This window comes from Python bivittatus, unplaced genomic scaffold (assembly GCF_059951505.1).
Source record: "Python bivittatus isolate LINGU-HERP-01145 unplaced genomic scaffold, Pbiv_v1 ctg000850_np1212, whole genome shotgun sequence".
In the NCBI taxonomy this organism is placed as follows: Eukaryota; Metazoa; Chordata; class Lepidosauria; order Squamata; family Pythonidae; genus Python; species Python bivittatus.
In genome coordinates, this window is record NW_028277112.1 from 27,411,338 (window position 1) to 27,436,960 (window position 25,623).

At 36.8% G+C, this 25,623-nt stretch overlaps 1 long non-coding RNA gene across 1 annotated transcript in view; it reads right to left on the reverse strand.

The window, feature by feature from the left end:
- The window catches only part of LOC148213796 (uncharacterized), a 90,780-nt gene extending 66,296 nt beyond the window's left edge, over positions 1–24,484 (reverse strand). The window contains exons 1-2 of the long non-coding RNA XR_015793797.1: positions 24,348–24,484; positions 24,162–24,235 (exon numbers count right to left, since the gene is read on the reverse strand). This is a non-coding gene — a long non-coding RNA (uncharacterized LOC148213796). The remainder of the gene's footprint in view (positions 1–24,161; positions 24,236–24,347) is intronic.
- Positions 24,485–25,623: the final 1,139 nt, after the last annotated feature.

The window sequence follows — 25,623 nt, forward strand, 5'->3', positions numbered from 1 at the left end:
GATTTGCTGACTTGTGTGCAGTAGGGATCACCACACCTTAAGGACAACATTTTGTAGCACAGTCCCTGGGTCTCTTTTTTGTGACAACTAAAAACTTAGAGAACTGTCATTTTGAGGCTGGAAACGGATGAAAATTCTATTGTAAACCCAACACTGGACATATAACCACTAAATATGCAGTTTGGACCACTAAACTTTCTAAATTCAAAAGATTTTCTACAGCTGAAGTTTGCCCTCAACAGGTGACATCCTCAATTCCCCAGTTTATATGTCATTATTCCCTAAAGCAGAACATTTGAATCAAGTTTAGATGCCATACACCTACAGAGCAGTCTTGTACATATCTTCTCAAAAGGAAGCCTAATAAGTTTAAGGGCATTTACTCCTATGTAACTAGGCACAGAATGGGAGCTTTAGATTGGAGTTATAAAACTCTTCCTAGGTGGAACTTCCTAAATAGGCACCGAATTGCCATTAGGCTTCTTTTCTTACATCCCTGTCAATTTCCCTGCCTCTTCCACAACAAAAATAGTGAAGACAGATGGAGATAGTGTCCGTGTGACGGTGATGTTGCTTACACTAAACAGTCTTTCTCCTTATTCCTCCTGAATCTTCTAACAACATTAAGGAACCAAAGAAATAGTCATAATCCTGATCATTGTAGAAAACTGTGTAACAGAACCAGATCAAGATGATTGTCTGTTTCTTTTTCGTTCTATTAAAGACCAGTTTTGTTATAGCAATGTTTGTTTTGTGTATTTGTGATGAATAATAGCTATTATTACAACACAGTTTTAAAGCACGATATAAATCAGCCTCTATTCACTTCAGGATACTTGCCCCATTAATGTCTTCTTTAGTCATGAAACTTAAGAGTCACACAATCTACTATTTCATTACAATTTGGTTGGTTAAAATTTTAACCAATCTCCAAAGTTGTTTATAAAAAAACCTCAGACTTCATTGGAACGTACAGCTACACCTCTAAACAGTCTTTAAATAATTACAGTTAGCCACATTGCCTCATATTAATAAAATAATAATAATTCTAAGATATATTATTTGAATGAATCCTTCACCATATCAAAGTAGTATTAGCTGGAGGATGCAAATAGAGTTCTAACATAACAATATTTTTTACAGTAAACTAGTTACAAACCATTGTCAGATTGTAGTTCAGTGTTATCCATTCCAAATATACTGTACACCTCTGACATCAAAAAATCTTTTAATGGTAAAATTTTTGACCTAAATTAATTGTATCAGGATCATGGGCCTCTGTAAGAGGAACAAGGGGAGTAAGTGACATTATATTTATAATTAAGTCATTGCCCAAAAGACACATATTACATTATTTGTGTTATATATGCAATATCATAATGATGTGTGTAAGATCATTGTAGCCTTTAAAAGACGCCTACTGTAATAGTAATTATCAAGAAAGTACGCAATTAGAACATGCTAATAAAATAAAGCATAAATACATTTGCTGTTCTGCAATGGAATTGTAAGGAACAATTTTGAAACAGGCAAAGTGAAAGAAGCCATCAAATGTGTCAGAGCTTACAAAATGCAACGAACAGGATTGATGTGTTGTATGCATGCTTTAATGTGGATGTGTTATTTACACATAAAACTGCCAGCAGATATTAAATCAGCATGATGAAGTAAACAGCTTGACTAAAACAATTCTATATAGTTATACATTCAGATTACTAGAAATCGTAACACTTCTCCATCTGCTGAATATCTGAATATTATTTTTAGTTTTGACTCAACATTTTCCTGCTAAACAAGATGGTATGTACCGTTTCAGAAGACAAGGAGAGAGAGGTTTGTGCAGTTAATCATTTCACATTACTTGCCTTTGGTTTGATCAATAGACAGTCCTAATTTAATAAATGGAAATACTGTAAACTGAATGCCTGTTGTGGGCTGACTCACAGTCAACAGTCTCCCGTTGACAGGGCAAAGCAGAACATTCCCCAAGGAAGCTTGTAAGCCAGCTAAAATAATGACTCTTTCTCCTATCCTTAGCATATCATTCTCTGGGGTATTGTATTCAGACTCGGATAACAAAGAGACTTTGGTAACCTGTGCAGAATTCCAACTGGCAACTGTTTTATTGAAAACAATTTTAAAGATCTGCAAGGGATTAAAATGCAGAATGATTCAGTCCTGTTCATTCACTGTATAGGTTCCTATTAACCCATATAAGATGTCCTCCCACAAGCCAAATGAATTTACGGGACAAAAGAACACTCATGGCAGGACTCTGATTCTTTTTTAAATATGGAGTTGGAAATGATGACATTCTCTTGAAGCAGCCATCATTTTTTTTTAAAATATTTTTTTATTTTTACAACAAACACAAAACATACATGAACAAACAAAAACATAGAAAGGCATAAAAAAAAGCATCTTCCATTTTATACCGTGTGTCAACCAGTTACCAACTCGTTGGTGCCCCTTTCATAATCTTAAATTCTCATATCATCTATTCAAAATATACTTGTATACTTATCAATTAACAATTATTAATCATTCATATCTAATCTATAAAATCATTTATTACAAGAAATTTTAACTTTCAATAGGATTAGTAATACATTTTCATCTATCGATTATATGTGTATATATATAATAATTAATATCAAATTTCTATTATAAAATTTCCTAATCCATTACATTACTATATTTTCTCAGTGTCATATAAAATTACTTATCTTCTTACTCTAATTTCAAATCTTAATTTAACTCATCTCTGCACATTCCATCATTTTCAATAACTTCCTCCTGCATAAGTACTTTTTAATTTTTCCAATTCTTAAAAGTTACAGTTCTAACCAGTATCAGTCACAATATCAGTTACAGTTCTTACCGGGTTACAGTTCTAACCAGATTCTTCACTACATGTTTCAACAAAAATGTCTCTAGTTTAAAATCTATATGTTACTATATTCAACCATGTATAAATTTTAGTCTAATCTCTTGAAACATTTACAATCAAATACAATTTTTAACTATATATCTCAGATTTATACTTTATTCCAGCGCTTGCATAATTTTGAGTTCACCCTTTTCATTCAATATCCCAAAATATCTAACTGTTTATTCCTTTTTCTATATTATTGGATAAGAGAAAGCAATAATAAATGTCCTTTCAAACTTTCTGCTTTTTGAAGCTTCTGTCAGTTCCATCATTGTTGTATTCCCCTCGTTTCTTCTTTAAACATCTGAAGTAGTTTCTTTCAATATTGTTTTACTTCTTCTTTTTGTGCATTCTCTTAGTACAATTTTCCATTATAATCTTGTATAATCTTTTTCTCACCCTCAGTGCCAAGAACAAGTCTATCCCTCTTCATTTATCAGTTGATTAACCCTTTTAATTCTCAATTTATAAGCCTCACAATAATTCTGTTTAATGTTTCTGATTTCTTGTACTATTTCTTCCTTTTCCATTGATCCCGTTTTATATTTAATTAAGTCCATTTTAGCTTTAATATCTTTTTTTCTTTTTTTTGCGGGAATTTCTGCAGCTCTTCTTCCAGTTTTTTATAGTCATCCTCAATAGTTTAAAGATCTTTTTCTGCATTGTGTTTCTCGTATAGTTTATTATCTTGATAAACCGTCATTGAGTCAAAGGATTCTTTATCTTTGTTCTTGCCAAAAATAAGAAAAAAAAAAAATCAAGAGGAGAAAAGAAAAAAAAAAAAAGAAGAGGAGGGAAAAGACTAAGTCTCTTTAAAAAAAATCCAACTTAGGGGGGAATGGAGAGCAAAGCAGAGCTTCTAGCAGAAAGAAGAGCTACTGCCACTAATCAGGGCTCTTGTGACTAGCTCAAACTTTCCATCTTGATATTTTCAAAATCGCTTTCAACTCCACTTTCTTGTTTATAGTTACGGATGGCACCTGTATAAACATGCACATCCCACTATCTTTTTAGAAAGCCCAGGGTCCTTGAGCATGCGTTACAATAGAAGAAAAAAAGCACTATGTCGAGCCTCTAGATGGCAGTGCAACTTTCTTTCATTTACTTTCTCTTAACTCCACTTTCCCTATTTCAAAATCAAAAAGTATAAATTTCTTATAACAATAAAGAAATCTTAGTCAAAAAAAAGGCTTAAGATAAAGAATTATTGAGTATTAAAAAGAAAAAGCCAATCCAGTTAAAAATATATTTTTTTAAGAGAAAAACATCTTGCCAATTCCACTAAAAAGGGAAAGTTGAAAAGAAAAAAAATTTTCCCCCCTTTTTTTATAAGGCTCAATCTCGCCGCTTAATCCACTTTTCTTCACTTTTAAAAATCTCTTTAAGTTACTTAAGGTGTTCTCTAAGAATAGTTGAATAGTAAAAGTCCATCTCACCCAGTTGACACCCCTCTCTTCCTTCTTCCTTTGGAGCTGTCCCGGCTTTCGCAGCCATTTTGGCTGCCTCTCCTCCGCCGGCTTCAAGAGCTTCTCCCGGGATCAATCTGGGACTTGCGGCGTCCCTGAGATCCGCGGGACGCGCCCTTTGCAATCGCCATCTCTACGGGACGGCTTAGGTCCATCGGGACCGTCCAGGGGAGGAGATATCAGCTGCGATCCTGGGAGCCCAGGATCGCCCGCCGTATCGCCGCGACGCCAGCTCCGCCCTCGAAGCAGCCATCATTTTATTGTATCATTTTCATCTGGCAATGAGAAAAATGCAAGCAGTAAACAACTCCTGTTTTAACCAAAATAAGAGGAGTACAAGAACAAGAGTCTCAAAGGAGACCATCCCTTTGCTCTGCCTCTGAGGAAGACAGGAATTCCTGATGTCTAAGAAGGCACCTGGTAATGTGAGACAAACAAGAGCAAATAGAAGTAAATTAATCCTTCCAAATAAAACATGCTCTATTCATAGGAAAGAAAGATCCCTGTTGAAACAATTGTCATACTCTTTCCCTTTGTTTTCAAAAAGTCCTCTTTATTCTGTTTTCCATTGAACACATTACATTTATTCTATATACAACATAATTACATATAATAAAGGATGTTATAGACAGGTTATGTGGGGGGGGAGGGAGGGAGGGAGGGAGGGAGGAAGGAAGGAAGGAAGGAGTTTTTTTACTGTAAAATTTCCCATAGATAAGCTCAAGTTGTGCAAATGATTCTAAATCTCCTAGAATCAGTACCACAAGAATGCAAGGAATGTAGACTTATAAAGACAAAACAATCAGCTTTTGTTCATCAACTAATAAACAACTACCTAAATCCAAGGTCTCCAACAACATGATTCTATGCCTGTTAAGTGAGAACTAGTTTTTCCTCCATTTAATGGGATAGATGTGCCTTAGCAAGTGGCAGCACATAGCTTGCCTGGACTCATAATTAAGCAGGGCTGGTTCTACTAGGGAATAATAGTGCAAGTAGACTGGGAAGTTAAAGAAACATTCTGGAAAACAGTGGCATTTCAGTAGCAGTGCAGAAAACTGCCTGATCATGGACGTGAAATAATCAGGAATCCAGTTCAACAAAGATACGTGGATAGGGTTGCTGCCTAAGAAATCCAGTACAATGCAGTAGATAGTGTGCTGGATATAGACTGGGCATCCCAGGTTCAGACCAAAGACGTCCAGAAAGCTCATTAGGTTCTCAGTCTAATCTACTGAACTTGGCAGTTATGCAGGTAAAATAAGACAACTCCCCCAACTGCTTCTTTTAATTGCGGGTGGGGAGCATAGATGCAAAATGTAATGAACACTTAATCATGAATGTAACCCATTGGCCCTGTGCTTACATCTTTTATATCAAACTAACCTGACTTCACATTGGATATAATACATAGAAAATACATAGGGAAGTAGGAAAGCATTTGTTTAGATCATTGGAATTAACGACTTTGAACCCTGGGCCATACAAAATAAAGGTGGCATATAAATCAATAAATAAGTAACTCAGTGAAGCTTACCTGTTGGGGGAAAGTATAGGCTAGCACTGAGCATACAGAATAGCAGACTATTAATATCAGTGAGCTGTACCTTTAGTCTGCTGGAAGTACAACAACATTTGGATGGCTTACAGTAAAGAGAACAGGTCGTCTGCATTTTTAGGAGCATAATAACATCTGTACCTGGTCAGACCAACAACTGATCCAACATTGTTTCTTCATTGGCCAGTAGATTCCTATATTCCACAGATGGTAATGCTTTGTCACAACCGTTAAAGATGCAGGTACCCTGTCCTTTTTTCATCTGATCATCCTAAACAAATATGATTATTATGTTGTATATCATTCATGTAAATCTAGGTCCAGGGGTTCTTTTGTGCTACCATTTTAAAAAATGCAGAAAGTAAAATGACATGATTAAAAAAAATGCTTGTAAATCATCAGAAGATGATGCAGCATTAGGCTATATTCATATGGCGTATGAGTTAGCTATTATGGGTGAAAATAAAAAGATAATGTTCGTCCCACTCCAGCATCAAAATATGAAAAGCTGTTTACCAGTTTGCTTCCTGTTGCCCTGAATTCAAAGTACATCATATAAGAACTAATTGGGTTTGAATCACTTAAGAATACATTTGCTATGACAATAGAATTCCCCTTACATATCATCTCAGTATTTATAAGAGAGGTGAAAATTAACATTTCCTGCCTTTTTCAGTGTGAAGCACAACTCAAGGAACCTTGAAAAACATCGGAAGTATCCCCTCTACCCCTAAAATCTGTAGATTTTCAAGTGTTGTCTCCTAGTGGATTATGGCAGACATTGGATAAGTGATTGCAGAGTGTGTGTGTGTGTGTGTGTGTGTGTGCGTGCGTGCATGTTTTAAGGCAGCAAAAGTCTGGAGAGGCATATTTATCACCTTTCACTATGTGTTCTATGTTGTTTTATGTTTATATCATCAGTCTGAAAGTCTGAAAAATCTCTTAAATCAAAAGATCTCTCCTGCTCTCCACCCCTTTTTTTGGGCAGGGGGGGATTAATTGACAGTAATTGTTAACAGTATAATCCCACCTTTCCAGATGAAGATGCACAGGATGACTAACAGACTAAAATAACAATAGCTTTTATGTCACTCAGGTTTTAACTGGTAAGATCTGGCCTCTATCAGTTGAGAAAACAATGCATATTTGCAAAGAAGAGCATTAGAAAATGCAGAGATATAACAGCACCATCTTTTGCAGAGTTGTACTACCTAAACCCCCAGATTTACTGCAAATTTCGGCCCTAAAATGATTTTTTTTTATTACAAAAGTGGGAAATGATCAAATATGTGAGAAGTAAATATATTTAACTTTATTTTTTATTTGTAGTTAAAATGGAATTTAACTTCAGTTAAATTTCATTTTTGTCCTGCCCACATTTTAGTCCTGTTCTCACCCAAAGTTTGGAGTGCAGCTTTTGGCATTTGATTGAGAGTCCAAGCATAGTTCTGGATTAAAAAGAATTGAACACCTTTGCTCTAGGACCTTTCTCTAGGAATAAGTTGCACAACTCAAGAGATAGTAGCAAAATGTACAGCAATAATGGAAGAAAAATACATTCCTCCTTTCACAGCTACATTTGTGAACTGTGATTCACCCATCCCCTTTCTGTCAACATTCCAGTAGCGAAGTTCTCCTGCTGCCATTGTGGCAGACAGAAATGTATCTATTTCTCACATATATCTCTACCCCTAGCAAATTAAACGATGCCATGGATGTCTTATCTCAGTGCCTGGAGGCTGTGAGGGAACTACAGGCTTCAGCTGAACCCTGGCAAGACTGAGTGGCTTTGGGTTTGGGGGCTTGCCTGTTCTAGAACCATGTCATCTTTCATGCTGGATGGGGTTGGACTACCCCAAACAGACTTGTTGTGAGACCAGGAGGATCCCCAAGTTGCACAACTCCTGCTCAGAGCAGGTGGCAGTTGTAGCTAGGAGTACCTTTGCACAGCTCCATATTGTTTATCAGTTGCACCTGTTCCTAGATCAGGGGACTCTAATCACAGTTACTCATATGTCACCTCCTGATTGGACTACTATAATGCGCTCTACATGGAGCTGCCCTGGAAGAGTATCCAGAAGCTTCAGCTGGTGCAAAATGCAGTGGCGCGGGCAGTTATGTGTGCCTCTAGAACATCATGTTACACCTGTGCTGCGTGAGCTGCATCAGTTGCCAGTCAGGCTTCTGGGTTCAATTCATGTTTTGACCTTTAAAGCCCTTCATGACATGGGGCAGGGTTATCTGAGAGAACGCCTCTCCCAGATTATATCTGCCCATCCCATCAGATCCAGCAGAAGAGGCATGGTACAGGCCCCGACTGCTAGACAGCTGCACTTGGTGGGACCCGGGAGGCGGGCCTTCTCTGCCATCGCAACCACTTTATGGAACATCTTCCCCACCGAAATGAGGCTGATTCTATCCCTGTTGATTTTCCAGAAGTCCCTCAAAACTTGGTTATGCTATCAGGCCTGGGGGCCACATGGGACCAGCAAGGTTCTGAGGTGTCTCCATTGCTGTTGACATCTGCTGCCCTCTCTTTGCCTCTAAATACAATTTGCTAATTTTTTTCTGAATAAAAATGGTTTTTTATATTTTAACTGTTTTAGTTTTATTGTACACCACCCAGAGTCACTTTTTCGTGAGATGAGTGGCCATATAAACTTGATGAATGAATAAATTAAAAAAAAAATTGCTTACGAAGCAAAACTACACGTTCCTTTCTTTGTGCAATACAATTTGGGAAAACAGAACATAATTTCAGTAAGGTTGTTAATACTGAGCAGTTGATTGGCTTTTGCATTGTCTTCTTTTACCTTTAACAAGAAATGTCTTAAGCCTTCTTCACTTCTATCAATCGAACTGGTATTTTCAATGTATGAGATTTTTGTCCAGCATTTCTTATTATATATTCTGAATATAAGTTAAATAAATCGGGGGAGTATATAAACAGTGCACTCCTTTTCCAAGTTCTAGTTGCTCTATATTCTATTCTAACTGTTGCTTCCAAATCATTGTAAAATGTTTTTTCACTAGGCAGATGAGATAGCCCTTCAAAACACAAGAGCATCGAATTATCTATATTGTGTTGGGGTCTACACAATCAAAACCCATTTTATAACCAGTGAAGCAAAAGCAGATGATGAATATTATTATTAATTAAACTTGTATGCTGCCTGGCTCTCAATGATTCTGGATGGCTCACAACAAAGACATTACAATGGAGTCAATTAAACGTAAATGTTAAAGATAAAAGACGGCAACCATGATGAAGTGAGGGGTCTCAGTCTCCCTCGCCAAAGGCCTGGATGAAAAGCCAGGGTGTTTAGAACTCCTTTGCCTTTTCCATCATCTATTGAATATTAGCAATTTGATCTCAAGTGCCTCTGCCTCTTTGCATATCCAGCAGTTCTCATTTCATGTATTGTTGAAGTCTGGATTACAAAATCTTGAACATTTTCAAACTAGCCTGTGAAATAAGTACAATTGTTCAGTAGTTGGAGCATTCTTTAGCAATGCCCTTTTTTGGCATTAGAAAATAAATTGATCTTTTCCAGACCCTTGGCTACTGTTGTGTTTTCCATATTGCTTTCAAACCTCATGTAGCGCTTTAACTGCGTCATCTTGTAAGATTTTAATGGTTCTGCTGATATTTCATCTACTGCTAAATCTTTGTGGCTAGCAATAGTTTCTAGGGCCAATTTGATTTTTCTTTCCAGAGTGTCGGCTGGTTCAGTGATCAAAGTTTCATCTGTATGTTATCTATTTTGTACAGTTTTGTACAGTTCTTCCATATCATGCCATTTCTTTTTTGTATCTTCTTCCCCCACTAGATTTTTTTTTCATTGTCTTTTATAATGACCATCTTTGTATTAAAGCTTCCCTTGATTTCTGTAATTTTCCTAAACAAATCTCTTGTCCTTCTCATCTGATTTTTATCTGCAATCTCTTGTTTTCTTGTTCTTCTCTGGAACAGTATTTAGTTGGGCAATTTTTCCTCTGTCTCTGTAGGCTTCTCCATCTTTGCTTGCAGAGTATATAGTCAATTAATTCCAGTGTTGAACATTCAATTATGTCCATCTGTAAAGTTTCCTTTTAGGTTGTTGGAAGAAAGTGTTTGCTATAAACATTTAATTTCCTGACATATTAGTCTGACTCCTGCTTCATTTCATACATTGGCCATTTTTTTCTGTTGTCCCAGATGATTTTTTACTTGTAATTTCAGCATTTCAGTCTCCTATAATTAATATCACATTTTTTTTAATCTTGTTTTCAGTGTTGTATCAATAGTGCATTATAGACCACCAAAGAGCTACTTGGTTTCACTTTTTCTGCATCTGGGTTGGAGCATAGGCTTGAATCATGTATCTCCAAATGAAGCCTAAGACCGAAGCAACCAAAGCAAGGCAATTACAAATCTGAGAGCTTTGATTGATGTGTTGTAAATCTTCCAGCAGGGGCCAAAGCAGGCTATTTAGACAGTGAGCAACAAAGAGAGATTGCTTGTCACATAAATTACAACAGTACTGCAAGCTGCTAGCTGGAAGAATTCAGAGGCAGGAGTGCCAGTAGCAGTCCAAAAGGTCAAGCACCAGAGAATGCCATGGAAACCAGTGCAAAATTCCAAACACATAGCAAGGAGGCAGGAGGAACTTGGAACATAATACCATAGAAACACAGGTTAGGAAGCAAAAAAGGCTGTTTCTAACAAAGGGAAGGGATCTGGAGCCCACTCTTATATACCTAGAGTTCTTAGTTATGCTTAATTAGAGAAGTTAACACCCCTTCCTCTCAAGAAGCTGTGCTGCCCTCTGCTGTTCAGCTCTTCTTAGCTCGTGGTGTGATTTAGAGCTTGGCATTTTTCCAGGGACAAATTCAGGCTCTGAATCAACAGCCACCTGCAGTGAGTCATCCTCATCACTTGCAGGTGGCTGACAGCATTTTGCCTCCTGAACTACAGACGGAAAGTCTGCCAGAATCTTCTCTTCAGCCTCAGAATCATGGGAATCCATAACACTGTAACGTTGATTATCTTCTGTTGGATTCAATTTGAGATCATTCTTTGATTTTGGGGTTGTATCTGAGCACTGAACTTGAGCCCCTTTTCTTAATAATAATGGCTACACCATTCTTATATGATATTCTTGTCTACAGTAGATCTGATGATCCTCTGATGTGAAGTGACCCATTCCACTCCATTTCAATTCATTGATTCCCTAGAATGTCAGTGTTTAGTCTTGACATTTCTACTCTGACATCAACTTTGCCTTGGCTCATTATTCTGACATTTCACATATCAATGGAATACCTATCTTTGCAGCATCAAGCAAAGTTTTTTTTTGCCTCTAGGCACATCACCAGCTGAATATTCTTTCAACTTTAATCTAACCACATCATAAACATCAGAGACTTCTGCTTGTCCCCAGTAGCTTATTAGATACCTTCTGACTTAAGGGACTTATTTTCCTTAGCATGTTGACATTTTCTTGGTTGTGAGTGTCCATTTTATTTCCTTGGCAGAACACAGGAGTCACTTGTCAGTTCCTTCTCCAGTAGATCATACTTGATCTGGTCCCTCATCTATGACCTGCCCATTATGAGGAACTGTTATGCTCATAGCATCATTAAGATGTTCAGGCTACTTTACCATCACAAAGTAACAATCCATGGGAAGGGGCAACATATACATTTACGTGTGTAGAGAATAAGAAACATGACCTTGATGGAGACATGCAGGAGCTGTTGCCTAGGCAAAAGGGGCTGAAATATTTTTAAGTCCAAAACAGCCAGAAAACATTTGAAGTAGCTCAGACAGACAGGTTCCTCACTGACTGAATATAAGAAGCAGGAGGAGGCACTGCACAATCAGATTTGCAAGATCCTGTTATAATAGCCAATCTCAAGAAAAGTAGTTTTAGCCTTCTTGTGGAGTTGATTCCTGGTCTTTTCCATCTAGTAAGGCTCCTTCCTTCCTTCCTTCCTTCCTTCCTTCCTTCCTTCCTTCCTTCCTTCCTTCCTTCCTTCCTTCCTTCCTTCCTTCCTTCCTTCCTTCTTCTTTCTTTCTCTCTCTCTCTCTCTCTTTCTCTTTCTCTCTCTCTGTATCACACTATAATTTTTTACAAACTTCACTTTGTAAGCACAATACTACTACTATAAATTTATGCATTTGCTTTTAATGTTTGCAGCTCCAAGTAACATCTATGATATATAAAATGATTCAAACCTTTAAAATGACTGATTAGAATAACTTTCTCCACAGGTTTACAGTAAAAAAAAAAAATACTATTGGAGGCACATAAAGAAATGAGATAGGTCACTTTGATTATAAACATGTCACTAAAGTCTAACCTTTCATTTTCCTAGAATAGGAACAAAATAATACAAAATAAATTTATACCTATATCCATAATGATTTATAGCTGTCTAAAATGAACGAATACCAACCTGTCTTTTCTAATACAAACTTTTTAACTCTCTAAATCTAACAGAGAAAAATTTAAATTATTTATTATAAAACACATGAATAAAAGAACTCCACTACTGCCAATAAGAGCTAGATACTAGATTTTATTCCCCAAAGTGCAATGGAGACTTATTTTATCCCATTTCAACAATTGATGAATTTGTAGTTGGTACAGCATTTGAATTTTATTCTGTTGCAATACATTTTTTTAAATCCCCACTCTTTTTTTTTTCATTGTAATGAAAGCCTTTTTGAGATGTTTTCCCAAGATGTAACGTGATTTACATTTGTAATTTTAAGATAAGACAGACATCCTAAAATACACATGTTAAATATATGGGTAACTTTACATTTTTATATACCCAGCCATGGACTAAGCCAAAGAATGAGTTTCTTTTCTGAGAAAAATTGCAGATTGCAGTGCATATAAGAGTACTTTATGTTAAAAATATAATGCAAGATATTTAAAAATTAGAGTTTAAAATGATTCTCCAATGGGCAGATTTTATGCACAAAAAAGCCCCATGACTATTGGTTTTATGTTTATGACCATGTGAAACCTCAGTTTAGACCTCTAATTTGAAGGCAATTAATTTGAAGGCAATTAATTTGAAGGCAATTGAATTGTACCTTCAGATCAAATTGATTTATCTCAAATCAAAGCAAGTGCATTTGAATCAATTTGGTGACCTGAAAGACTTAATTTTTTTCTGCCTTTATTTATTTAATTAAACAGAATGACAAAAAAGGAAGAAAGAAAATGGAAAAACAACAAAAGGAAAAAAAAGGAAGGCAAAACGTTTTGAGCGTAGGCAACACTTTTTCATCAAATTCAAACTGAATCTTCCCTAATTCTCATATACCAAATTGAAATGCAGCAATTCTTTGCAAGCACAGAAGCCATTTGCAACTCCTTAAACTAAATTTGTCTTTTCCTAGGGTTGTGTGGTGAAGTGCTACACTGTTCTAATAATTACAGCATAACTTGCTGGTACATTCTCAGAACCTAATTACCTTGAAGAAAGGATGGAAAATTAGACAGATGCCATCGGAGAGGAAAATCAGGATATTAAAAGTTGTCAATCTACCTACAGTACTAGAACAAGCTCATTGATAAGTAGGAGCCAATATGAATTTTTCAAGAATTTTCCTTCTGTGGAGATCTTCAAGAAAGGACAAACCAGATTAAGTATAATGATTTCTGAACTATACTTCTGAATAATGGCTTAGGTTGGCTGGGGTTCTTGTCAAGGCAAAAGGAAATGTGATTCTGCTTAAAGAAGCATTTCATGGCACTTCAAACTGTTTATCAGCATTATCAATGGCCACAATAAGAATGTGTACTTTGTTGATACAGTTGCTTAAGCAGACTCTCTGGGCCCCAAGGCAAATCTGCCTGATGGGGCTCCCATCCCAACATTAATGAAAGAGCTAGTGGCTACATTCAAGAGAGCAGACCTCTTGTGGTGCCTGAGGCTTGCACACCCAATCACTATCAGGAGACAAATAGAAACAGCAATGTTGTACGCAGCCCAGTCACCTGTGGTGAGATGCGGTTATATAAATTGAATGAATGAATGAATGAATGAATGAATGAATGAATGAATGTATGCATGCATGTATGTATGTATGTCTTGGTGTTGTTTCTTGAGGGTGGAGGAGGATCAGCAAGTTGTATTGATACTAGGACTATCAGTTATGGCCTATAAAGATTAGCCCATAACTAGATGTCAGGAAAGAGTTAGAATGTCCTTTGTTGCCATCTAATCAAGAATCCTGAGGCTGGCTACTGTGCTCACCAATTACCTACTTTCTTCTGCTGCTTCACCTTAGCCCAGTGTTTCTCAACCTTGGCAACTTTAAGATAGGTGGAATTCAACTCCCAGAATTCTGGGAGTTGAAGTCCACCCATCTGAAAGTTACCAAGGTTGAGAAACTCTGTCTTAGCCTATTTTACTATCCAAGGCTTATGTTTGTCCTGGACACACACCAACCCTGCACCAGACCAACCCTAGGTGGTTAAAAAAAAAAAAAAAATTAGCAGGCCCCAAGATGGCCACCAGCCCTGCAGAGACTATATTTACATTATTGTGTTAGTACCCACATGAGTCGGACATATACAGAAGCCTCTTCCAGCATTTCCAGTAATTGGATGGAAATGTCAGAAGAGTCTTCTACACATGTACTGATGCCTCTTCTGGTTATAGGAACACCCAGAGGAGGTTAGATTGAAAGGGTAGCCCATCTCATTCAAGAAACTCTCCAAATGCCACCAGAAACTCAAGCACTTTGTTCAAGCATGGCCAACTGCACACTGATTGGACATTTCTCCACTTGGTAGGATCCATTCACAACAAAGAATTATTGGGGATGTCTGAATATAAGAAATATAATCTCAAAACCTTTGAATGACAGTTTTGTCATGATTACTACTGATAATGGTTTTCCCATTTCCTTTCCATGGAGAGTATAACTATGTAGAAAAGTTGTTTTCTGGATAGGCTCATAGAATAAAAATGTTAAACAGTAGGTATCATTAAATCTTGAGTCATTAAATCATTAACATTTTTCCAAAGTTTAATGTCTTTCTGTTTAAAGAAAAAGAGACCATGGAAGCCAATTATTCTAATTTTAAGACATCTGACTCTTTGGAACCAAGGATCCTCCTTATAAAGAAGCTATGATTCACTGTTTAGTAACTTCCTTGATTAATATACAGTTGGAAGGGAAAGCACCAAAGGATCAGTTGCATATGGTTTGGTGTGGGGGAGGAGGGGAGATTGCTACAAGTGACATTTTAAGACGTGATGTGATTTCAAACAGCTCCAGCCTATTGTGTGTGACAATCTCATTGGAGGAAGCTGAACTCGTTACTATGACAGCATGCTTTGACTATAACATTCATAGAAGATAAATAATTTCAATTTAGTCTGTCCAGTTGCTTTATTATTAAAGCTGACTAGGAAGCAATAGCAAGCATCACAAGAGAAATCACTGCAATATACATCTGTCACATCATAATATGGTAGGATCAGAGATCATCCAGGGGTGTCATAATTGTAATTTTAGAAAGTCTAACAGTGTTTACATGATAACATCCACCTGTATCTCTTGAGCTTGTATTTCCAATTTGCTGCCTGTTTGCATTTATTGGGAAATGAAGTACTGTGTGTTGTTAAATATGGTGTAAATAAGTTAGGCCTGGCTGTGAAAGACCAGCATGATATGCAAAGCTGCCAGATAAACTGAAAAGGCAAGGGGAGCATGTCTGTCCATTTCACAAGTCTATGCATGGTCTGTGAGATACAGCGGAGCAGCAGACCATAAACCCAAGGTTTATATAGCCTCTATAAATAGTGCCAGTGTAGTTGGGGGTGCAACAGAGCCCTATTCATCCAAATTCCATGACCATAAATGGGAACAAATGTTTCATTTTGTGGGAACTGACAAGGCACACTTTTAAAAGAGTGCCATTAATTATGAACAACAGCAACAGTTTCCTGCTTGATAAGGCCACTTCCTTATCAACTTTCAGATATTAGTTACTCACTGGAGGCTCACTATTGTTCTAAAGCTTGTGCACATGGGGAATGTAATGTTTAAAAACCCACTAGGCTGAAATTCCATACTCGCTTAGCTAGGTGTCAGTCCATTGAACATAGTGACCTTCATACTGAGAAAGCATTCATGGATTGTGTCATTACTGTATTCATATTGTCCACTATACTCGTGGTGCCTATCATGTTTGTTTTTCAGTATCACAAGACCCTGCAAGGTTTGATGTTGGCATGCAAAGCTGCTCAGATCAAGAGCTCAGTATGTGGTAAGAAGCTTTCAAATCTTACACTTGCTATGTACAGCTTCGGCATGAATATTATATTTCCACTTCTCCAGGGCTTTCTGCTGAATGTTAGTTTCACTCATTCACTTTCAGATCAAATTGGTTAACAGAATAAATGTTCAAAATTCAAATTCAAGAGTGCAGTGAAGGATGATTCCATTGTTTTCATTTTCACCGAAAGTTAATTTTATCAAACATGCAAGCTCTGCCCATTTAGATGCCTGAATCTGGAAAGTCTACATTAATAATCACTGCATTTTTCTCAGTTGTTTTTTTAAATGTACACATTGCTTTTGAACAGCACAATGCAGTCTCATAAAATCTTCTCTGTATCTTTGTATTTATTTTTTAGTGTGCTTTATCTAGTGCAATCATTTTGGCATATGTGCTTTGAATTGCAACCTGAGAGTCAGTTTTCTAAAAAGTGCATATTTCACTATGCATCTATGGTTCAATTTTACTTAGGTATTCAGATGACCCAAAGTGATTTACTTATACAAAAATTATGATGATTTTCTCAAGCTTTCCTAAACTTAAATGTTCAGTGCATCAGAGCAAATGGAACAGCAGGCTGTGTATCTCAGAATGATAATCCTGTCCATCAACACAGGGAAGACCTACAAATGAACATTTCTCTCTCCACTCTTTCCACTTCTACCAAAATATGTCAAGTCACATGCATTTTCTGATCAAGAAAAACAATATTTGTTGGCATCAGAAATCTTATTATATATTTGTAAGGCTCAATAAAAGAGTGAAAACAATTCCTTGGTCTACTCCCCTAAATTTCTATGCAACGAACTAGGAGGCAGTGAACCAGCATGGCTTCTTTCATCCAAGTCAGTCCTATAAATGCTACTATATTTACAAACTTATTAAGCTACCACACTTCCTTTAAGAGATTAAAAAAAAACCTTTCATTTCCAGTTATTTTTGCCTGCAATGACTGCAAAGGTAAGGAAGCTGCTATGGTTCGATAGAAATTGGGATAACCTGTTACACTATGTTAACTAGCTATGTAACCAAGTCTGATCATACCTAACTACTGCTTGATGTTTGGTTATTTCTAAAGCAATTCCATCTTTCTCATTTCCTTTCATAATTTTACCTATTGTCTTCTTGCTTCCTACCCACCCCCTTTATCTGTAAAAAAGTAAAGACAAAGACCCTCTTGAGTTCTGGTGACTTTACAAACTCATCCAGATAGTTTTCTTGGAAAGGGATTTCCATTGACTTCTACCAAAACATTTTCTTTTTAATTTTCAAATCTACTTTATAGCCCTAAGATTTTGGGGGGGGGGTCTTCTATCTAAGTACTAACTGGGTCCAATCTTGCTTAAAATTGTCATTGTTGCTTATATCAGCCAAAGTCAGCTATGTGCTGCCACTTGCTGTACCCTTCCAACAACAGCATTGTTTATAAATCTCTCTCATAGCTATAGTCCAGGCATCTGACGAGTGGACTGTGATCTATTATGTGTATACCACAGCACTCTTCGTTCATTTTATTATGAAAGGTGACCTTAAAGTCAATGAAGCTTACAAATGTTTGAAACACTGTCCTAAACTTTTTAACACAACAACAACAAAAAAATGTAGACAACCACTGCATGTCTTGTTTTATTTTTTACATTCAGTGTAAAGATGATATGAGAGCACTGGGAATTAGCAAAGGATCCCTACTTGGTTTACAGTAGAAGAACAGAATAAAACCAATTTGAAATACATTAAACAAAACAAAACTGCTCTCATTGTTGCAACTACTACAGCAGTACCATTTTTTTCTTAAATATATGGCTAACATCTTTGAAGTCACTAAACCCCTTTACACAAAATTATTTGTCTCATTTAAATATACTTAATGGATTGATTTATTTATTATTTCAGTTTATATGGCCATCCAACTCAAATTCATAACTCTGGGTGGCTAACTACAGTTAAAAACACCATAAATCATGTAACAATGAAAACACAGACATACATACTCAGCCAAGGTAAAAACAGAGCAACCAACACAAATCAACATAACCATTGCCTGGGCTCAGCCACACCTCCTCACTCCAAGGGCCAGGGACAAAGTCAAGACCTTAAGGCCTTACAGAAGGCCAGCAGAGTCAGGGCCAATCTAATCTAACATAGATACAGATTTAAATTACTGCAGCATTTCATCCCACTTTTAGCTTCAACAAGGTTATGAGAAAGTATCACTAGAGAGAAAGCAGTATGTCTTTAATCTATAGAGAGATTGAAGTTCTTCTATTATTATATGGCTATCTATCTATCCATTTATGCCAGCCAATTATTTTACTCATATTTTATCTGTTCCACATACTCTCACAGGCTAGCCTCAATGCTATATCATCTATGGCTTTGGAGGCAGATATAATAATGTCCCTGTGCAAGCCATCTTTGACCTTCTTTGGAAGTTTCAATAGAGTCAGTTCCACATCTTCCACAGTGTGCTATTCTATATACTAATCTTGGCCTTTTAATTAATAGTCCCCTTTTACTGGCCAACTAGGACAGAATCATATAGCCCTGTGGGTTAATACCTTTGGGTTTAGACATTTAAGTCTGTGCTAATGTTTAGTTCTAAAGCAAGATGGTAAGTTGATCCAATCACCTCTTCAGATAAGATCACCCAATACCTTTAATGCTTTTCTCAGCCTTATAACAAAAAAAGATAAAATGGACATATCGGCATACAAACATACTAAACTGTGTTTCTTAGCTAGCTTAGAGGAAGGAGCTCTTTTTTTTTATTAAAATGCCATGCAACTAAATTTTTATAAAAGTTGAATAATCATAGAGCTAGGGTTAGGGTTCAGAATTTTTATTGGATAATCACCTCAGCGTTATTCCAGAAGTACTGCAGGTGAGCTGAAAATAAATTGGCCAGTATGGAATCTCACATAGACGACAGTGTAGGATCACACTGATACTGGAGCAATCCAGACTATGTATGAAAATCTGTTCAGTTAATCTACTATGTCCATTTTAAAGTAAATTTGGAGTAGTTCCCTTTTTTAAAATAAAATCAGTAGTGTTTTGGTACATGTAGATATGATGTGGCCAGATAACAAGCTATCTTTACTAAGTAACTTAAAGAACTTTTTCACAACACCATTGCAAATAGCTTTCATAAACAGAAGCATTTATAAAACAGTATAAATGTTATATGTAAAACAATCTGGAATGCAAAAATCCAGACCACCACTAGATGATAGCAAAGAGTAATAGAAAGGTCTAATACTTTACTGCAATCTAGTAGTCCTCTCTTTTTTAAAAGATCACATATAGTAGCCCTAGGTGCCATAGATAAATGTGTCTAATTTATATGGACACTTGTGCTAGGCCTCAGATTTTTTTACAGCCACTTCAAGTTTGAAAGCTACAATTAGAGCCAAACTCTTAGGTATGTTAAATACATAGTAAGCAGCCACTATTTCTTTTTTTTACCCTAGAGTAAGCAAGAAGCAACCTGAACAGGTTGAAACTCTCCTCATGGAGTAAGCGGGGAGTTTATATTGTCTTTTGAGGCAGACATATAGGCATGGGACTGAAGAAAGGGCTCCTGGAAATAGAACAGCAAGACCAGCACTGGAATGATGGTTTCTCAGTTTCCAAAGGCCTGTCTTTCTACTCTTAGAAGCTACCATATCAGTCCCATATCTGCCATTTTACCTCAGTTGCCTCTTATTCCGATCTCTGCCTTGTCTTTGTACTCCAGGGACCATCATTCCAGTCTCACACCTACTTCAGTGAGACATCCATCCAAGCCCAGTGGCCATGATTCCCTCTCTGGGAGGTGCTTTCATTGGTATTCCCCATCTCTTCTACCTTTTCAATATGGTTAATATGTTTTTCTAACTTATTTAAGAGGCTGCTAAAATAAACTCTTAAATAAGAACAGAAAATGCAAGGTCAAGTGCTGCTGAGTCTGTTTGTGTATATGTGTTTGGAGGGAAAATAGAAAGAGACTATTGTGGAAAAAATGGAATAATGGGTCCTAGAGCATAAAGAATGTTTTATTTCTTCGAAAAAAATAAAATGGTGTTTCTGTATGTAAAGATGATGCATATTAAATATACAATTGTTATGGCAGAATGACATGTGGTAGTGGTAAGTGTACTCTTCAGTACCTTAAGTTTCCATTTTCTAGAAGTGAGCTATAGTCATACTGAAATTTTGGATTGTGTTCAACATCACCAGATGGAAATGTTGAATGAGACTAAAGCAAATGGTAGATTACCTTTTTGTAGCCAGAAGGTCTCCAACTTAATCACTGGGATCTCCAGTTCAAAGTGGAAAAAATACTCATCTAATAATTCTGAGTCCAAGAACAATAAACTTGTTTTTCAAACAATACCCCTCATTATTCCTAACATTATCTCTGGCTGAGGGTGATGGAAGCTAGAAACCACACTGGGGGTGGAAGGGAACCAAAATGCATGATTGAAGCCCCACCCCCATGTATGGCATGCATTGTGCATGCCCAAAAAGGTGTGGGGCTTTAACTGCATGGTCAAACTTACCATCTTGGCTTTTTGTAAAAAAAAACAAAAAAAACCCTCTGAAGATTCTCTTAAGGGCCTTTCAAGTTTCCCTCAAAAATTTCTATGTGTAATTTGGTGGCAACTATAGTTTTATCTACTCCTCTACTCTCCCATTACTCATCTTTTTTATGGTAAAAGAATCCAGTGTTGAGGCTGGATTGTGACCAGCACACTTTTTTTTTTTTAGAAACTGATGCTGGGAAGGCCAGAAAGAACATTTTCTCTCTTCTTAATTCCATTGCAACAGATTGTACTTCTTACTAGCCTTTGTCCCTTCCAACCACCAAATGAAGTCATTGTCAGTCAGCATTCCCAGTCAGTTACCCAAAATGCAAAAGGAATCTTTTCCACTGGATGTGTTACAACAGCTGAATTTTGTGTTATAAAGAATTTTTTGTAACAAAACCGAAGTAGTAGGCTATGATTTAAGGAGACAGAAAGCATACCACTAATCTGCCAAAAAAAAAAAAAAACAACAGAATAAAGATTCCTTCTTGCTCAGTTTTCATTTGTCCCGGTCTGAGGTCTCACTTGCATACTGGCAACCGTGCATCAACACATACCAAAACAGAGACAAATATGAGCATTCCTCAAAGAGATTTACAACTGTGAGCGTGAAGTCAGACCAGCTGTGTTGGCTTAAGACTCTTTTCATCCCCTTGAAAAGGGCAGAATGTTACAATGGGTTGTTAGTATCTTTAACAGTTTAAGAACACCTTGCTCCAATGATATGGTCACTTCCTCTCCCTCTTGCTGACATTTTTATTGATTAAAAAATAAATAATCAAAAAGAACAAGAAAAATCAACTATTTCCATATTTCATTTTAGTTTGTGACATTTACTTAAAGCAGAACTTGGCTGGACTTCAGCAAACAGCTGGGTGTTAAGGCTACAACTTACCAAGTTTGAGTGACACTTATTTTTCCCTCAGGAATAAAGGGTTAGACATTTTGAAGAGGATAATTTATGCGATGAATAGATGTTGGATGTTAAGGAAAGTGAAGTTCATTTTTTTTTCTCTTAGATAGTAACCTTGATAAATATGAATAGCTTACCATCAAGGAATTGTCTATAAGAGTCCAATTCAAAACTTAAAAAAACAAAACAAAAAATACCAGTGTTACCTTAATTTAAAATCCTCAGTTTAAGTTGAACTGACACCCAGCCTTGACAAACAAAGATATAGGGTACTACAGATTTCAGGCTCTGATCTTATGCACACTTATTTAGAAGTAAGATACACTGTGAAAAAGCATAGTTCAATGTAGAATATTGTGCCTCTAAGTGCATTTGATAGTCCTTCTGCCTTTCTAACGAATTACTGGTTTGAAAAATCTTAATAAAAAATATTCTAATACTAAACTATTTTGGCTCTTGTCTGTAATGTAGGAAACCAAATCCAGTTACCTTAGAACATAGGAAAGGACAAACATGCCAAAAGAACTCTGTTATAGAGAGATCCTTCACAAATGGGTGTGAAATTTCCTTAACAATAATAAGAGGACTGAATATATTACCCTAGATCATGACTATTTTCTAGAACTCTGTTGTGATCTTCTGCAAATAGGATGTACACATGACACTCTACCTATTTTCCTATCAGTCTTTCAAGTGTTATTATGCTGCTGCTCAGGCTGTGAGTACAAGAAAAAAGAGGTTTATTGTGAGGCACTGGAGGAGGAGGAAGATACACAGGACAGATGCATTTGTAAAGTCAGCTTCAATCACTTTCTTCCAAGTATTTTCACCAGTGGTTCTTCTACATACAGTAGTAGATCCCTATTTGTGGAAATCTCTTTCCTAGGATAGACAAAGAAATGTTTTCTTTTTTATTTTCTTTGGGTTTTTTTCCAATTTAATTATTTTAAATTATTTTTATATTTGTCTATTTTATAAAATAGTCACAGAAGCTTTAATGAATGGCAGCATATATCCTTTAACCTTTGTAAATAAATAAATACTGTATCTGCTGATAGAGGAGAAACTGTGTTTCTCAAACTGAACCCATGAATGATGATTTCAGGAAAACTTGACTGAGGATGAGGAAGCTACCTGGTGGCCTTAATAGCAGAGGGAAAAACATACCAGGGACAAAGTTGAACATTGTAAAAACAATTAGGATTCTTGTGGCACTTAACAAAGTAACGCATTACTCTTGTTTTTGCAGCAACAGCATCCTACCTCTCCAGAATTTACTACAAATTGAAAGATATACTTATCTTCAAAAAAAATAACCCTAGCCCTATGGCAACCTTGTATGTTTTCCTTGAAACTTCCCTGAATTATGCCTTAACAAATACTCCTGGTGACATTTTATGTTGATTTATGTCAGGAATCTTATGACTCATTTAAAACCATCTATCTATTGCAACATAGAGCTTGCAAAGCTCCAAACATCTGCTTTAATCTCTAGCATTCCTGTAGATCAAACAGGCAAAGAAGAGTGGCTTCTAGTTCATATATGGCCAACAATGTAGCTAAGAATGGTTTGCAACAAATTTCATTCCTCATTTCCTGCCAATTCTCCATTGTGTTTGTCACTGCCAAAACACTACCTTTTCCTCTGAGTACATCTGGCGCTACTTCCCTATCCACTCTCCACTTCCTCTTTCCACATTCTCAATTGTCAGGCTCTCTAAGGCAGTCACAGCCTCAGCCCTACAAGGTAGACCAGACCAATAAACAGACGCCATGTAGGCCTCAAATTACTTTTATTAGAATGGCTATCTTAACAGAATCTTGCAAGCCTGGACGTGCTTCTCCCTTCTCTCTTTTATCTTCTTGAGAACTAGGAGAGTGCCTGTCTGCGTGTTTTCATACATTTCTCTCTTTGTATGAGCTTAAGCCACGTTCACCTGTTTGTTGCCTTGGCAATGAACCTTCCCTCTCTCCATCAGGGTCATCCTATATTCTTTCTACACTTAACTGAAACTTACCAGAGATTTGAGCAGGATGTCTAGGAATTACATCTTTATTGTAATGGTAACTGCTTCCAACTTAATGGTATCCATCTGATTCAGAACTTCTGTCTCTCTTTAATTGAAATTCAGCACCCATTTATCTGTGTTTCCCCCTATCTGTTACATACATCTGTTACATTGCCTACCATTTCTGATACTCAGTCATTGTTGGCAGTTGCATCTTTACATCTGCCACATTCCTGCTCTTGCTGTGAATAGAATTCTGATATCAGTCCTGCTTTGTCTCCTTGGCCTCTGTGCACATGAGTACAGGAGAACTGGGATATCTTAGGTTAGCCACATTTTCTCTTCCTGCCTCAGGAATCATCAACATTGTTTCAATAAGTCGTAAGTGTAATTTTCAAATAAGAAGTTTCACCAAATTACCTCACTCATGAGCAGATGCCTTCTCCATTTAGTTGTGGAATGTTCTGAAACAGCAGGCAGTGTTCAATGACATTCTACAATTATAAATAATTTCTTTATCGTAAGAGATCTCTGGCAAAGCTACTCCCATTTTCTCTGGGTGTTTGTGAGAGAGAGAAGGGTGAGAAGTTAACTGATTTTACTTACAGACGGTTTACTTGAAATCTGAGGGTATCATCATGAAAAATCATTGGCTGCATTTGTCCGCCTCTCTACGATGGTGATTATAAACATCTCCGCCGCTCTGGTGTCAACAAGATGGAATGCCATGTTCCTCGCTTAAATAGCACACAGCTCAGCCAGCTGGAAGATGGAGTTGCTTTTAGTCGATAAGAACAAAGAACAAATAGGAGGCCAGATTAGATTACTGTCTGTCACCAAGCCTTATGAGACTATTGAAGGCCAGCTTTAGTGACTAACTGCAAGCAACCTAAAATATCCAGCCATTTCATAATATCTGCCTTTTCAAACCTGCCTGCCTATTTTGTGATTGAGTGTCTCCTGCCAGGGTTGTAGGCAATCTCTCATTGCAGTTCACACTCACAGGCCCCGATGAAATTGGTTTCTTAAAATAACTGTTTGGGAAATATATAAAGTATCTCAAAGAATAGTTTTTTCACTCTCATGCATCAAGGATTTTTCTTTGCTTTCATCATTTCTGGGTGTAGAAATTACATATGGTGATCCTGTCCTGAAAATCTTTACTTATATATATATGTAAAATGGGTTTTGACATACTATGCTAGGGCTTAAAACATAATCCTGTTTTATATGATAGGTTATCACAGGTATTTTGTATATCTATTGTTCTTCAAAGATTGATGGTAGACCTTGAGACATCCTTACAGTGCAAAAGATCAATCACACCGTGATGGAAATAAAAGCTAGGCTGATTTTATTTACAGTTGCGATTAATCAAGCTACATGCTCAACATAGATCCATATCTGAAAATGGGCATTAAACACTCTTGCTTTCTCTTTCCACTCTGTATCCAGCACATTTGTAACTTGAATCCTCAAAACAATGAGGAATCATAGAGCTATAAGAAAAATGCTATTTGAAAAGTAGGCCCTAGAGAGGCAGGCAGCCAAATTATGGTAATATTCTCAACCCCAGCTCCCTTGATTTTGAAATAAGTTATCAGAAAGAAATACTAACATGAGGCCCTCTTGAGCTGATCATTTGTTTAGCCTAAGTTTAATTGGGAAAACAAGTGGATTCAGTTAAGCTGAGGGAAAATACCCTTGGCGTGCATTCTAAAAGGCAAGAGGACATTCCAAGGACAGAGCAGAAATAGGATTCAATATCCCTTTGCCCCCCCCCCCAGTGCTAAAGGATTGGGCCCTTCATATGCTAACCTTGAGTTGAATAGCTAGTGCCCACCCCTGGTACTGGGGATAACTGAGAAAACAAGCAAAGAAG